We start from the raw sequence: 15,877 nt of genomic DNA on the forward strand, positions 1-15,877 counted from the left end.
TCAGGCAGGGCGACTTCATGGCATCAATAGACCTAACAGAGGCATACTTACACATTCTGATTCGGCCAACTCCCCAAAAATTCCTGTGTTTCTCACACGGGGGTCGACATTTTCAGTACAGGGCTCTTCCCTTCGGCCTGGTCTCTGCTCCCCACACGGTCATGAAGATCCTGGCGGCAATGGCGGCTCACCTGTGGTCCAGACGGGTGAGACTTCATTGCAACCTCGACAACGTGCTCATACTCGCCCAATCCCGGGCGCAAGCAGTCCAGGATCTGCAGATTACCATTCAGACACTGTAAGCTCTGGGGTTCTCCATCAATTTTCCCAAGAGCCATCTCTCTCCATCAACAAGAATCCTCCACTTAGGCACAGTAATAGACTTGAGAGCAGGTCTAGTCCGACTCACATCAGAACATCTTAACAAGCCTGCAGACGCTAACACGACACATCCACGCAAGTTGGTCTGCTTCCATCCTGACCTTGGCACGACTATTGGGCAAGATGGTGGCATGCATAGGGATCGTCCTGTGGGCCCGACTGCACTCCAGGACACTTCAGTGGACTCTCATCCCTTTCCAGCGACAGAGATTGAGCAACTCTCCGCGTCCCATTCGACTCATGCCAGACCTCTGCTGGTCCCTGAGGTGGTGGTTGTCCCCGTCCTTGAACCGTGGGGCCGAATTCTGGGAACCAGACCGCGTAGCCATCACGACGGATGCCAGCCTCTTTGGCTGGGGAGCAGTGATGGAGACCAGCCTGGCACAGGGGCGATGGTCCAACTCTAACCTGCGCCACAATATCAACTGGCTGGAGCTGAAGGCAGCCCGTCTAGCCCTTCTTTACTTTCGGGACTCGATACTCAATCGGCATGTCCTCCTCTTGACGGACAACGTTGCAACAAAAGCACACATAAATCATCAAGGGGGGACCCACTCCATGAGCCTGTGGCAGGAGGCTCGGAAGTTAGGTCGGTGGGCAGAGAAGAATTTGGCATCGATCCTATCGGAGCACATCTCGGGCATTGCCAATCGCCAGGCAGATTGGCTGAGCAGGGCAACAGTGGTTCACGGCAAGTGGCAGCTGGACCCAGAATTATTTCACAGAATCTGCCTCAAATTCGGTGATCCACTGGTGGACTTGTTCGCCAGCCCAAGCAATGCCCAGCTTCTCTGATTCTTTTCCCGCTTTCCTGCACGCAATGCAGAGGGCACGGACGCTCTCAGAAGCCCGTGGCCCCCCTCTCATCCAGTGCACCCTGAGGGAAACAGTGTTAGAGGTGGCCCACGTCATTCTGGTGGCCCAGTTTGGGCCGAGGCGTCCCTGGTTCGTGGACCTTGTCCAGCTATCAGTGTCCCCGTACTGGAGGATTCCCCAGTAGGAGGTCGCTCTGTGCCAGGGGGTCCTGAGACACCAGAGCCCCAATGGCTCCAGTTGACTGCCTGGCACTTGAGCAGTGCCTCCTGAGGAACACGAGCCTGTCTGCCAAAGTTATCTCCACTATCGAGACGTCCAGATGTTCCTCGACCACTCACATTTATAATTCGATATGGTCTGCCTTTGTGTCATGGTGTGGGAGGTTCCAAATTAATCCGGCTTCGGCCTCGGTCACCCAGGTCCTCAAATTCCTACAGCATGGGCTAGACCATGGCCTGTCCCATACCACGTTGCGGAGGCAGACAGATGCCCTTTCCTCAATCCTAGCAGGGGAGGGTCACTGATCATTAACTCAGTCGCTGTTGGTGAAACACTTCCTTAAGGGCACGCAAAACCTGTGCCCTCCCCCGGTTCACAGGTTCCCCACATGGGATCTGTCCCTGGTCCTTAGGGCCCTAACAGAGGCCCCCTTTGAACCTTTCAGGACCATCCACCTTAGATTCCTTACCCTAAAAGTGGTTTTCCTTGTGGCCGTCACCTCGGCAAGATGCATTTCCGAGTTGGGCGCCCTGTCGTCCAAAGAGGACTTGTGTCAGTTCCATCAAGACAGGGTCGTCCTGAGGCTAGATCCGACCTTCTTACCCAAGATTAACTCCATGTTTCATAGGGCGCAGGAGGTCATCCTGCCCAACTTCTGTCCCTCCCCGGCTCATGAGAGGGAGGTCGGTTGGCATCGCCTAGATATCCGCCACACTCTCCACATTTATCTCAGGCGCACATCCTGCTTTAGGCAGTCAGAGGCCCTTTTTTTGTCCTTCCTTCCTAGATCTCAGGGGGCTAGGGTATCCTCCGCCACTATCGGTCGGTGGGTGTGGCAGGCCATTACAGAGACCTACCAGGCAGTTCACTGGGTTCCACCGAATCACAGCCCAATCTACCAGGAGCGCGGCTACCACCACCACCTGGGCTACCAGGGCTCCACTAGAAGATATTTGTTGGGCGGCTACCTGGGCTTCCCCTTCCCCCTTTATCCGACACTACCGTCTGGATCATTACGCTCGGGGGATGCGGCCTTCGGCCGTAGGGTGCTCCAACAGCTGGCGACCACCCCTCCCCCAGAGCATACGGCCCGCCCTGGGACTTAGCTTGGGTATGTCCCTGTTGTAGCCCCTCCCGCCGAAGTCATAGGAAAAAGAGTGTTGGTCCTTATCTGAATGCTTCTTTTATGTGGCGGAGGCAGGAGGGGCTACTTTCCCACCCTGGGGTATATTACAAGGGTCGGGGTAGTCAGTGTTTTCGCAATGTATGTGGTGGTGTTTCCTTACATATTGCTATCAGCTTTTTTCCATTCGACCTCAGAAACTGGGAGCCAGGAGGGAAAGAAGGATACTTGAGAAAAATCCCTCAGTCTCTGGACCAATCATGCTGTAACAAACCCTGTTGTAGCCCCTCCCGCCTCCGCCACATAAAAGAAGCATTCAGATAAGGACCAACGCTCTTTAACATCAAACCTCAACTTTTTTACTTTTACATAATTGTTTAAACTAGCCATTTCTATAACAATCTATCTAATCGGTAAAACCCAAAATCAACATTTCATTTTTTCCCACCTCAAGCACAAAGTCTAAAAGCAGTTTCCAAGTAGAAATAAAAGCCTTTGAATTTTTCTTTGATCAAAGCAGTCAATTTAGCCATCTCTGCTAACCATCAGTTTTGCAGCCATTTCTCCATTGTGGGAATTGAGTTGCCTTCTATTTCTGTGTGGAGTCTTGCTGCAGTCAACATGTATAATATTAAAGTTTCAAAATAAATTCCAAGTCTTTTTCCATTAAATCCAAAAGAAAAGTCTCTGGTTTTCTGTTTATATTCATTTTAAGAATTTTCTGTATTAAGGTATGAATTCTACTCCAATATTTCTTTGCTTTATCACACGTCTACCATAAATGATAAAAAGTCTCTTCTTTACATTTAGATTTCCAATGTTCATCTGAAGTGCCTTTATACATTCTTGACAACTTGTCTGGAGTGAAGTACTAAGGATGCATCATCCTATAGAAGTTTTCTTTTAAGTTATACAGGTGAAACTCAAAAAATTAGAATATCATGCAAAAGTTCATTTATTTCAGTAATGCAACTTAAAAGGTGAAACTAATATATGAGATAGGCTCATTACATGCAAAGCAAGATAGTTCAAAGTGTGATTTGTCATAATTGTGATGATTATGGCTTACAGCTCATGAAAACGCCAAATCCACAATCTCAGAAAATTAAAATATTGTGAAAAGGTGCAATATTCTAGACTCAAAGTGTCCCACTCTAATCAGCTAATTAAGCCATAACACCTGCAAAGAGTTCCTGAACCTTTACATAGTCTCTCAGTCTGGTTCAAAAGGAATCACAATCATGGGAAAGACTGCTGACCTGACAGTTATGCAGAAAACCATCATTGACACCCTCCATAAGGAGGGAAAGCCTCAAAAGCTAATTGCAAAAGAAGTTGGATTTTCCCAAAGTGCTGTATCAAAGCACATTAATAGAAAGTTATGTGGAAGGGAAAAGTGTGGAAGAAAAAGATGCACAAGCAGCAGGGATGACCGCAGCCTGGAGAGGATTGTCAGGAAAAGGCCATTCAAAAGTGTTGGGGACTTTCACAAGGAGTGGACTGAGGCTGGAGTCAGTGCATCAAGAGCCACCACACACAGACAGATCCTGGACATGGGCTTCAAATGTCGTATTCCTCTTGTCAAGCCGTTCCTGAACAGCAAACAACGTCAGAAGCGACTTACCTGGGCTAAAGAAAAACAGACCTGGTCTGTTGCTCAGTGGTCCAAAGTCCTCTTCTGATGAGAGCAACTTTTGCATCTCATTTGGAAACTAAGGACCCAGAATATGGAGGAAGAATGGAGAGACACAGACTGCAAGATGCTTGAAGTCCAGTGTGAAGTTTCCACAGTCTGTGTTGATTTGGGGAGCCAAATCTGCTGGTATTGGTCCACTGTGCTTCATTAAGTCCAGGGTCAATGCAGCTGTCTACCAGGAGATTTTGGAGCACTTCATGCTTCCGCAGACGAGCTTTATGGGATGCCCCGAGTCCCTTTTTGGGAGAGGGGGCGGTTTAAAAATCTAAGAATCTAAGAATGCTGACTTCATTTTCCAGCAGGACTTGGCATCTGCCCACACTGCCAAAAGCACCAAAACCTGGTTCAATGACTGTGGGATTACTGTGCTTGATTGGCCAGCAAACTTGTCTGACCTGAACCCCATAGAGAATCTATGGGGCATTGCCAAGAGAAAGATGAGAGACATGAGACCGAACAATGCAGAAGAGCTGAAGGCCGCTATTGAAGCATCCTGGTCTTCCATAACACCTCAGCAGTGCCACAGGCTGATAGCCTCCATGCCACGCCGCATTGAGGCAGGAATTGCTGCAAAAGGGGCCCAAACCAAATACTGAGTACATATGCATACTTATACTTTTCAGCAGTCTGATATTGTTCTATGTACAATCCTTGTTTTATTGATTGCATGTAATATTCTAATTTTCTGAGATTGTGGATTTGGGATTTTCATGAGCTGTAAGGCATAATCATCACACTTATGACAAATCATGGCTTGAACTATCTTGCTTTGCATGTAATGAGTCTATCTCATATATTAGTTTCACCCTTTAAGTTGCATTACTGAAATAAATGAACTTTTGCACGATATTCTAAGTTTCACCTGTAATTTAATGTAAATGTTAAACCTTTTTCCCACATTTTCTCCCATTGTTCAGGCTTTTTCCTAGACAATTCTTTAAAGTATGTCTTTACAAACTTCTATCTGAAAAGTGTGTTTGTGTGTGTGTGTGGGGGGGATAAGGTGAAGACCCAGGGTGAGAATGCTTAATTAGATGTACATTGTTCATCTGTTGTTGTTTTAATTTTGTTTTTGTGACAATAGATGACAAAGAAGAGTTCACTAAATGGTAACATTGTGTTGCAGTTCCCATTTGTTCTTTTATGTCACTAATAAACACTAGAATAGAATGGAGGGGGAGAGGAGAGGAGAAAAGAGAAGAGAAGAATTCTTTATTGGTCAAGTGTAATTGGACCCAAAACTCCCAGTGTACATCTATGCAACAAATGATAAATCATAATCATAAAATACAATAATCATATATCATGCATACTTGCAGGCATGAGGTAACCCCAGATTTTTAAGTTTAAGAGAAAAATTCCAAGAGACCAACGGGGACCAAATAGGCTCAGCAATCTTGGGATGCTAAGAGCTTATTAGATAAAAAATAATGGAAAATGATGTGAACAGAAAAATAAGCCTATAAGCCAACCACATATCTGATTTGTAAAGGTCCAAACAACCACTAGATGGTGGCAAAGGATATGACTAACATTTCAGTGGAGCATCATCATGAAAAGATTCTCAAAATTTAGGTTGTAATTTCAAGCTGATCTCAAACAACTGAGACCATACCTTTAAAAAAAGTAACCAGGTTTGCACAGACCAAATGGGAAGTGCTTTAAAAATATTATTTAATAAGATGGATTTAGCTGCTGATTTCACACAAAATGACTCTTTAGTGGCATACAAGGATTGAAACCATACATACAAAACCCATCACATCTAATCCAGGCACACAAGAATAAACAATACAAAACAATTAAAAACTCTTTCATTAAAAAGAGAGGGAAAAAACATCTCACAACTGCTCATCTAAACACCTGTCACCAACTTTTTGGGAAACAACCAGTTTTTAAAGGCTAACAAGCCATTTCTGAGAGACGCTGTTCTATAGGACAGAGACTGCAACTGAGGAAACATGTCTCTAAGGTCCAATAAGAAGATGTGTAATAGAAGGGATTTTGAAATATGCCCCTTCTAAACTGAAAACTTATTCCTGTTTTGTTTGGTCATGCCCCTAGCAGTTGTGCGGGTAAAGCAAGTAGCAGTCTAGTCTAGATGAGTTTTAAGAGATGGTTAAAACTATGGGACTGCACTATCTGTCAATATCAGCACTTTATTATTTGGTTGTTTGTTTATTAACATTTAATTTCATTCATGAAAGAGATCCGATGATTTCATTTATTTATGGCATCACATCTCAGCAAATTTTAAGAACTAGAATATATTAGTTTCAAATAATTTTAAACCATTATTTTGTGGTAAGAATTGATGCAATCTAATGAAAAAGTTTTTTTTATATAGAGGTCTTGTTTGCTTATAGATGTAGACTGACAAATTAATTCAGTTGTATAAAACTGAACACAGGCAGTCTACAGCTTTTGTCATTTTAAAAAATGTATTTTATAAATTCAACTCTTGGCCCATTTGCTAACTGAAATCATTTTGATGACTTATCATGGTAGAATTTCCCTTAGTTGGTATAGGAGAGAATTATATGTATGCCTTTCCTGCTGATTTTCTTTCAATTGTTTCCAAACTATATTTAAATTGAACATTAGTTTTTTCTCCTTTAGCATTAAAAAGAGTTGTACTAAAATACTCTTTTGTTTCCAATACTTTGTTCATGTTTCTATTCCATTCCTTGGATTTTAATTATAGATATTGTTAGAACACTTGTTCAAAGGTAAGCGGTATTTATTTAAACTAGAATTTTTATCAAAGGTTTTTTAGGTTTGCAAACTTAACATGAAATTAAAAGTGAAATCCTACATTTGAGAAAAGAAAAGTATCTGTTTCAGCTCCTCCTGTTGGACAATAGGTATTATTCAATTAAAAATTTTATGAGTGCATAAAATGTGGCAATTAAATTTTTTGAATATTTGCTAGTGGCAGGAGTTATTGCTTTGCTTCTTTTAGGACTTTTAAAAATACTAAGTCAGTTCTTAAATCCTTGGAACAGTGAAACTGACCTCCTTCAGAGCCCCAATAATTAAGATTTATCGAAGATGTACCAAAGACTAATAAGGCAAGTTACTACCCTGTTTCCACGAAAATAAGACTTCCCCAGATAATAAGCCCAATTGGGCTTTTGAGCGCATGCGCTAAAATAATCCCTCCCCCCAAAATAATCCCTCCCTGAAAATATTGCAACCCAGCAGCAGACATGAGTTGACCACACTCACCACCTCCTTCAAATAAGGCCAAGTGCTTATTTCGAGGGTCAAAAGAAAATAAGATCCTGTCTGCACTGCATTAGGATGAAGCCAGCACACAAAACAATAAAGAGAGTTACTTACAGAGGGAAGATTACTGTCCTTTTCTCCATCTTCTGCACCACCACCTCACCACCTTGCTCCAATAACCTGCACAAAGAAGAGACACAGAAAGGAGAACTTTACTCGCATGCACTGCATTAGGATGAAACAAACACACAAAATAATAGAAATGGAAGATGACTGTCCTTTTCTCCATCTTCTGCACCACCACCTTATCACCTTGCTCCAATAACCTGCACAAAGAAGAGACACAGAAAGGAGGACTTTTATCGCTTGCACTTACTACATTAAGGATGAACCCAGCACACCCAGCAATAAAGACAGCTACTTACAGAGGGAAGATTACTGTCCTTTTCTCCATCTTCTGCACCACCACCTCACCCCCTTGCTCCAATAATCTGCACAAAGAAGAGACACAGAAAGGAGGATTTTAATCGCTTGCACTTACTATATTAAGGATGAACCCAGCACACCCAGCAATAAAGAAATTATAAAGGACAGTGCCAGGAAGCTCACAGAACCAGCAACCACCTCACAATTATCTAAACAACCAGGTATCACACAGAAACACACAAAATCTGGCAAAGCTGTCTTGTACCAACCTGGCCTGCCCATAGAAAAGCAGCCACTTTGAGACACATAAACCATGCACCAACCTGCACACTTAAAAGCAACATATTGCATCACAAATAAACCATTTGCAAAAAGGAATAACATTTCTTGTAAGAAACATATTCTATAAACAATAAATAAAAATTCCCTAAAATAATTTTAAAAAGTATATTCTATAAATAATAAAAAGTCCTTAAAAACCATTAAAAATATTCCATATACAATAAATTACAATAAAACCATTAAAAATATTCTATACACAATACTTTTAAACATATTGAGTATAGAATATTTTTAAATGGTTTATTTCAATTTATTGTTGATAGCATATTTTTAAAAATAGTCTAAGACAATTTAAAAAAAGATTCCACATACAATAATTTGAAATGAAACCATTAAAAATATTCCATACATAATATGTTACAATAAAACCATTAAAAATATTCTATACACAATACTTTTAAATGTATTGAGTATAGAATATTTTTAAACAGTTTATTTCACTTTATTGTTGATAGCATATTTTTAAAAAATAGTCTAAGACAATTTTAAAAAGGTTCTACAAACAATAAATTGACATAAACCATTTTTAAAAATTCTATATTCAATACTTTTAAATAAAATGATTAACAAATTATATATACAATAAATAAAATATTCTTTTAAAAAAACATTAAAAGCATAAAAGAAAAAAAACCCAGGTCACTTATCAGCAGGCAGAATCAGCAGCTCTCTGATGCGATGGATGCTGTCGGCAACAAGGCAGCAGGTAAGCTGAACTGAAGGGACAAGGGACAACCGGGTCAGTAGGCCCGCCGCCTGGCAGGCTTAGCCAGCCAAGCAAGACTGGAGATGGGGTGGAGGGGGCGGGGGGTAGCAGGAAACCTCCTTTCAGCCACGCGGCATACACCAGCTCGTGGGTTTCACGAGCAAAGGCCTGAAGGCCTTCCGTTGCGAAAGCTGCAAGCTGGCATAATATAGCATCTCCCTCCCCACCGCCGCAGCCCACCTCCTTTTGGCCATGCAGTGTACACCAGCTCATGGCTTTCGCGAGCAAAGTCCTGAAGGCCTTCCCTCATGAAAGTCGCAAGCTGGCATAAGCTAGCCTCTCCCCCTCACCACTGCTGCCACCGCCGCAGCCCACCTCCTTTTGACCACGTGGCATACACCAGCTTCCAGCTTTTACGAGCGAAGGCCTGAAGGCCTTCTCTCACGAAAGCCATGAGCTGGTGTAAGCTAGCCCCTGCCACCCTCTCTCGCACTTAGTTGCTTACCTGACAGAAGCAGCAAGCTTCTGGAAGGCGAAGGGAAACAAAACGAAACAAAGGGAGGACCCGGTCAGCAAGCGCAATGTGACAGCTGCTTGGGAACAGAAAGACTCTTTTCAAAGGAGAAGGACTTTTTTAAAAAGAGGAATGTTGGCCGTTGGCGGCGTGCTTTTAAACGCTTTTAAGACTCCAGCCCACTCACTGATTGGCTGGACTCCAAGGGCTGGGCTTGTTTAGTGCAGAAGGGCAGGGGAACGAGTGAGCTGCGATGGAATGGGCATGGTGAGCGAGGGACGCCCAAGCAGGGCGTTCTGGAACTTACTTCTGGGTCCACCTCTTCTAACCGGTTCGGTAGATTTGACCAACCGGTTCTACTGAACCAGTGCGAACTGGTAGGAACCCACCTCTGACCTAAACCTAATGTGATTTGTTGTATTTGAACACTTTAGGCAGAGAAATGAAATAAAAGCTCCAGAAGATTTGCAGTTTTGTCAGAGTTTATTGCAGCAATCACATCCAGAAAGCACACACAGGTAACTGATTCAGCCAGATTCATTAACTTCTCTTTATATATAATATAACACATGAAGTAAATATACAACACCAAAAGCAGGTTTTCCAACGTGGTAGCAAATACAAGCAAACACAGGGCAGAGGAGACAACAGTTTCAGGTTCATTTCAGAGCAGCAGACTAGTTTAGAGCTCAGCACAGACTCAGAGCTACAGAGCTAAGCCACACCTAGGCTTCAAATCTTTTCGGCTCCCATTGGCTGACCTTGTTGCTATATCTTCCAAGTCATGAACTCTCTTGCACTGTCAAGTTGCTTAATTGAATTAACCCGAGAAAGCATTAAAATGCTTCACAAATATCAATAGATTATCATAAGGGACCTGCCATGAAGATTTCCAAGTGAAGATTTATTCTACTGATCTATTTTGGAGTGTGGGCATCACATTTATTACCTTTACAGATTTGTCAAAATAAGAGTCAGTTTTTAAATTGGCACCATCTATCTAAACTACCACTATCATTTTCATTCCCCAAGTCCTAAGAAACAGCTTGAATAATCTATTAATGCCTTCATTTCTGTTATCTTGAAATGCTAAGAATTAAGAATAAAAAAATATTATTTTTGCACCTTGTTCTTGCATAGAAAATAATACCAAAACAGACAACTAAAATGGAAATTTCTGTAAATGTCAAGAGTAGTATATGTACAAAGACGGAAATACTTTGAAATACTCATAATGGAGAAATGGTTATTGAAGATAACAGAATTTGCCAAGATGGCAAAATTAACTTGTTTAATTAGTGAAAAGCAATAACTACATTTGTTAATGACTGTAATCTTTTATGTACTTTTTGCTGAAAACAACAAAAATGAAGTTGGGATTTATAAGTTTGTTGATTAGAATGAGAACTGTATAAAAATATGTAAAGGCACAAGAAAATCTACTATAAAGAAGATTCGGACCCACTCATTTATAACTTTTCTTTTATCTTTTCTTAATTACTTATCACTTTTATTTACTTCTTTTTTCTAAATTTGTATTGATTTTTATTCTGCAAAAAATTCTTTAATAAAAATTAACTTTAAAAAAGAAAATTATACCAATAATGCAATTGTGGCTACTTTTTAAAATTAAACTGAGATCTGAATAGGAAGTTCTCAATATGACAAAATTTAGTAAGTTGCTCCTTATAATTACATGAATCCTGAAGAATTTCATAATAACTAAGCTTGTTTATTACAGGGTGGTTCTTTGTAATAAAGGTATGTTTTGACCTGTTTCTGCATTACAAAATTCTAAAAGTAGTTTATTATGCTTATTAAGGAGAGAGAATGATTTAAATTTTAAATGCTTTAAAATTATGGATAATATATGCACACATGCAAATATCCTAGTAGAGTATGTGGGCAACATTAGATACTCAAAGTAGAGTTAAGTGAATTCAACAGACATATGAAACAGCTATAAATTAAAAAGAATCATGGTGAAATCTTAATGAGCATCATTAAACTAGCTGAACTTGTTATACTAATGAAATTAACCATATGTTGCATTTGCCACAGCAGTGACCACCAATACACATTTCCATCTTCTCTGTTCTATCACTAGCCATAGAACAAGAGGTAAACATATAATACAAGATTGCTGCTGACTCTGCTTTGTTCAGAAATATGAAAATATTTTGCTCATCTCTTGATTTTTTAAAAAACTGCTATACAAATTGATATCACCACAGAACAAGGAAGTGAAAAGTGGTCAGAGGTCAAAGACAATTATATGTGATGCTAACCACATCACTCCTTTCTGATGGTGTCTAAGCACTAAGCTATAAAAAAGTAACTTTTGCTTGCAGTTAAATTTTTCTCAAGACATTTTGTTCCGTTGTTACAGCTTAAAAATCAAAAGTATTAAAAAAAATAGTAGGAGTCTGTCCATGGCAAACCACTACCAAGAGTTTTACCTTCAGAAATGCACATTATTATGTAAGGAAATGTTCCAGTTTTTCCACAGAACTGCTATGCTTCTGAGATTTCCTAGACTGGTGGACTGTCCTCTTCACATAGTTCTATGAACCATGATGTTTCATTGCAGCACTTTCATAAAATTGAGTAACATGATTTCATTACATTACTATAAAATATTTCACTCAAATCCAGAGAAGATGTAAATGAAAACTATAAACTATAAAACTAGAGAGGGAAAGTTAAGAATAAAAAAAAATAATACAAATTATGAAAAATATAAAAAGTGAAAAAATTAGGTTACCGAGAAAAAAAGATGAAGAGATATATGTGATATTACAAAGAAAATACTTCCCCTTCATCAAGACGAATATAACAATTTCAGTAGCTTTTCACCCTCTCTAATATCCAACCAAAAAATTTGTTCTTCCCATATCTCATTCCTTGTTTATAAACAAATTATAAAGCCCATTGTTCATTCTTTATCAACAAAAGTCTGTTAATAGTTACCAGAAATAATAACATACATATTTTACATTTAATCAAATAATCAGTTACATTTTCCTTTGTTTGCGTGTCGAACCGGCAGTAATGCCAGCAGTAATGCCAGCAGCAACCCACCCCATGTGCAGGGAATGGATCTTTGACTTTCTTTTGGTTGGGAAAACTCAACTCTCAGATTTGGATTTTTCCAGATGTGGCAATGTGAGATATCTAATAAAATTTTGAGAAACTTCAAGCCTTGGAGTCATCTTTCGTTGGGGGTATTACTTGGAACCCTGACAATTGCTTCATAAGTTTAACACATAGTAGAAATAAAATATATTTTAACCTTAATCGAATAAGACAATTTGCAATCCTGTCCTTTAATTTTAACACCATAGCTTATTATTTTCTGTGAAAATACAATACAAAACAAAACAAAAACCTTCTTCCCATACCTTATCTGGAAACACATCTTTAAAAGCTTGTCATTCAGTCCTTGTCAAGAAAAACTCCGTAAAGATACTGGAAAGGTGTGTGTGTGTGCCTGCGTGTGCGCGCACACACACGCATGCACACACACACACAAAATCTCAAATAGCCAACCATATTAGTTCATTTTGCTTTTAAATTTTTTTAATGCTTATTCTCTTTAAATATTGTCCTAAAAACTGATTTCATTTCATTTTCTTGTTTTCTTTTCTCAGGAACTCCATCATGAATATTACACTTTTCTTTTGTAAATCCAGGATGAAAGTTGTCCAAGTCACATTTTGATTTATTTTTTATGTGTCCTTTTAATTATTAAGACATCAGCTGGTTGCATTTGTAAGTCCTGTGGAACATCTTTTTCTATATCATTCTTATATCATTTTAAAATCCATATCCAGAAGAGCCTGGTTCTCAATTTGTACCCTGATGATGTTACCTAGTTTGAGTAATGAAACATCTGCAAGAAGGCAACCAAATTCAAAGAGCACCAAGGACCCCTCAGTTGTACCCTATTCTATTCCCTATTTTGAGCCCAGTTTTTGGATACCAGATAACATTAAGAGAAATTTCAAAGTGCATTGTTGCCATATATCCATGAATTCTTACAGTTAAAATACTTTTCTCCATTCTATATTAGTGGATCTGCTTTCTTTTAATTATAATCTTTAATTCTTTCTGGTTGTCCCGCCTTTAAAGTCTCCTCTTCCCATGTTTTTCTGTAATCCAAATTTTTCTCACAGGAAAATTTCTTGCACTTAGATTCAAACTCTTCATATATTAGTAGTAGGATTTTAAACAATCCTCAGACAAAGGCTTCTTAAAATTAATTTCAATTTTTTATTTTTAATCCATTTGGAAATCACCCTTTTGCTGTTTATTTCAGAATAGGTTTTTAAAAAGTTCTTAAACTTACATGAAATTTCTTTCACTATGGACTGAAGGAGAATCAACACTGCAATGAAACTTGTTCTGAAGGTTTTCAACTGTTAAAAACAGTTAACAAGCAAATTGCCGAAGTGATGAAGAAAGAGAGAGAGTAAACCCAGTGTTTCTTTGAAGGCTAAAAGCTGACTTTCCTTTGGCTTCCAGAACTCTAAAACCCAATAGAGACTGCTCTTTTACAGTCTGCTTGTGGGAATCATCTATAAGGAGCACTAATGAGGGATTCCAAGTCCTCTCCTTTATCTGAAGAGGTGCCAGTACATACACCAGTTCCTCATTCCATCACAGTCGTTAGTTCCACAAAAACCAAAGCTGTCTTCATCTACCACTGCTTCTCCAAAAGTCAGAACAGTCTATCAATATAGTAGGAATGAAAATTGTTGCTGATATCTTAAATATGCAGTTGACTCTGAGATATTCTTATAGGCAGCACTTTATAAAGCAAGACTAAAAAGTATTTAGGGTGGTTTTTTTTTTAAATGCTTGCATCACCTGCATTTTTAATTTTCATTTAAGAGGGGGGTGTTTTTGTTTTTTGGAGAAGGCTGCTTTCAAGTCAGTATTTACTCCTGCCACTGCTTGGAGTAGTCCCTGGATTTCTTGGCAAAAATTTTAGAAGCAGTTTTCCACAACCTTCATCCAAGGGCTGAGAGACAATTACTGGTCCACAGTCACCCAACTGGCTTTATGTCTAAGACAGAACTAGCATTCATGGTCTCTCAGTTCTAGTCTGGTGCCCTAACACTACATTAAACTAGTTCCCTTAGTTGATTGTTAGCATTTGGTAATTCACAGTTAACACATTGCAAGGACTTGTAATTAAATTATGTCAAAATTCTGTGTAATGTTGAAAAGTGCAGCTTACAGCCACAGGCTGCATTTAACAGGGTTTTTGTTGTTGTTTTTGCTTTTTGGACTTAGGAATCCTAACAGCTGTATGTGCATTTCTGATATCTGCAATTTAAGCAATTACCATGCACAGGCAGAACTGGGAGAAGTAGAAACAAAATATGGATCATCTATTAGTTTATTTGATTTTATATTATTTGAAGTAAAACCTAGAATGAAGCTGCCAATAAAAAATGGTCTAATTCTGTTTAAATCAGTTTTATTTTAGAAGAAAGGGTTTGGGGCTTCCATTCCAGGTTATTGTTAGTGCCCTTTTTGTTGAAGGTTAAGGTTAGGTTTGTTGGGGAAACAGTCAATTTGCTGCACAAACTCAAAAAGATACAATCTTAAGGTGATGTTTTAGCTGTATAATCACATTATTTCATTTGAATATGTTTTATATGTATTTGGTAATAGTGGTGTCCTATAACAGTAGATGTGTGTTCTAATATGGACTCAAAGAATTGTAGAAAAATAGGTAGATAAGATTTGTTGCTTTTTCATCATGTTGGACCACTGTTTTTCTCCATGAAAAGAAGTCCACCTGGAGTATTTAAAGACTGAGGTGGAAGGAACTAGAAACTCTTTTACTGTCCATATCCATATCTCAGCTCAGAATCTTAAAAGAGTATCAAAATCAGCTCTAACTGATTATCAGCTCTTTTGTACATTTTAGCCATATTAAGCATTCAGGTTTTTTGAGTGTTAGACATATAAGACAAGAAAGAAAGGTTTCTACATTTTTGCTACATTTAATCAGCTTGTACAACTGATGGGAAAGGGAAAAAAACTCCTGCCTCCTTATATCGAGCTTTTTCTGACCTACAAACACAACCACATGCTATTCTTTCTCATTCTGTCTGCCATATAATTGTGATACAATTTGAAACATGTTTAAAATGTGGTATTTTAAAATCATGCAAGTATTTTCTCCTTGTGGAGAGATCTGAAAGAATAGCTAGTAAGGTTTCTGTGTTCTGCAGCATAACATCTTGAAGGCTTGGTTTTAGGTTGCAAAGAAGAATGCCAATGAAAACTAGAAAGCAAGTGAAAGGTCAGGATGGTCACAATTCACTGCTTCTGATTAAGAACACCAAAGCAAAGGGTTACAGAAACTCTTACACTTAAACGATATTGGCTTGTAAAGTTACAAAATTCAAA

The 15,877-nt window shown here is 39.3% G+C and overlaps 1 protein-coding gene across 1 annotated transcript in view; it reads right to left on the reverse strand.

Annotated features, from left to right (window-relative positions):
- Positions 1-7,759: 7,759 nt before the first annotated feature.
- EPDR1 (ependymin related 1) overlaps positions 7,760-15,877 on the reverse strand; it is a 119,137-nt gene continuing 111,019 nt past the window's right edge. The window contains exons 4-5 of the transcript XR_014173563.1: positions 7,889-7,954; positions 7,760-7,789 (exon numbers count right to left, since the gene is read on the reverse strand). The gene's annotated coding sequence lies outside the window, so the exon portion shown is untranslated. The remainder of the gene's footprint in view (positions 7,790-7,888; positions 7,955-15,877) is intronic.

Source organism: Natrix helvetica, assembly GCF_964273705.1.
Source record: "Natrix helvetica genome assembly, chromosome: Z".
NCBI lineage: Eukaryota > Metazoa > Chordata > Lepidosauria > Squamata > Natricidae > Natrix > Natrix helvetica.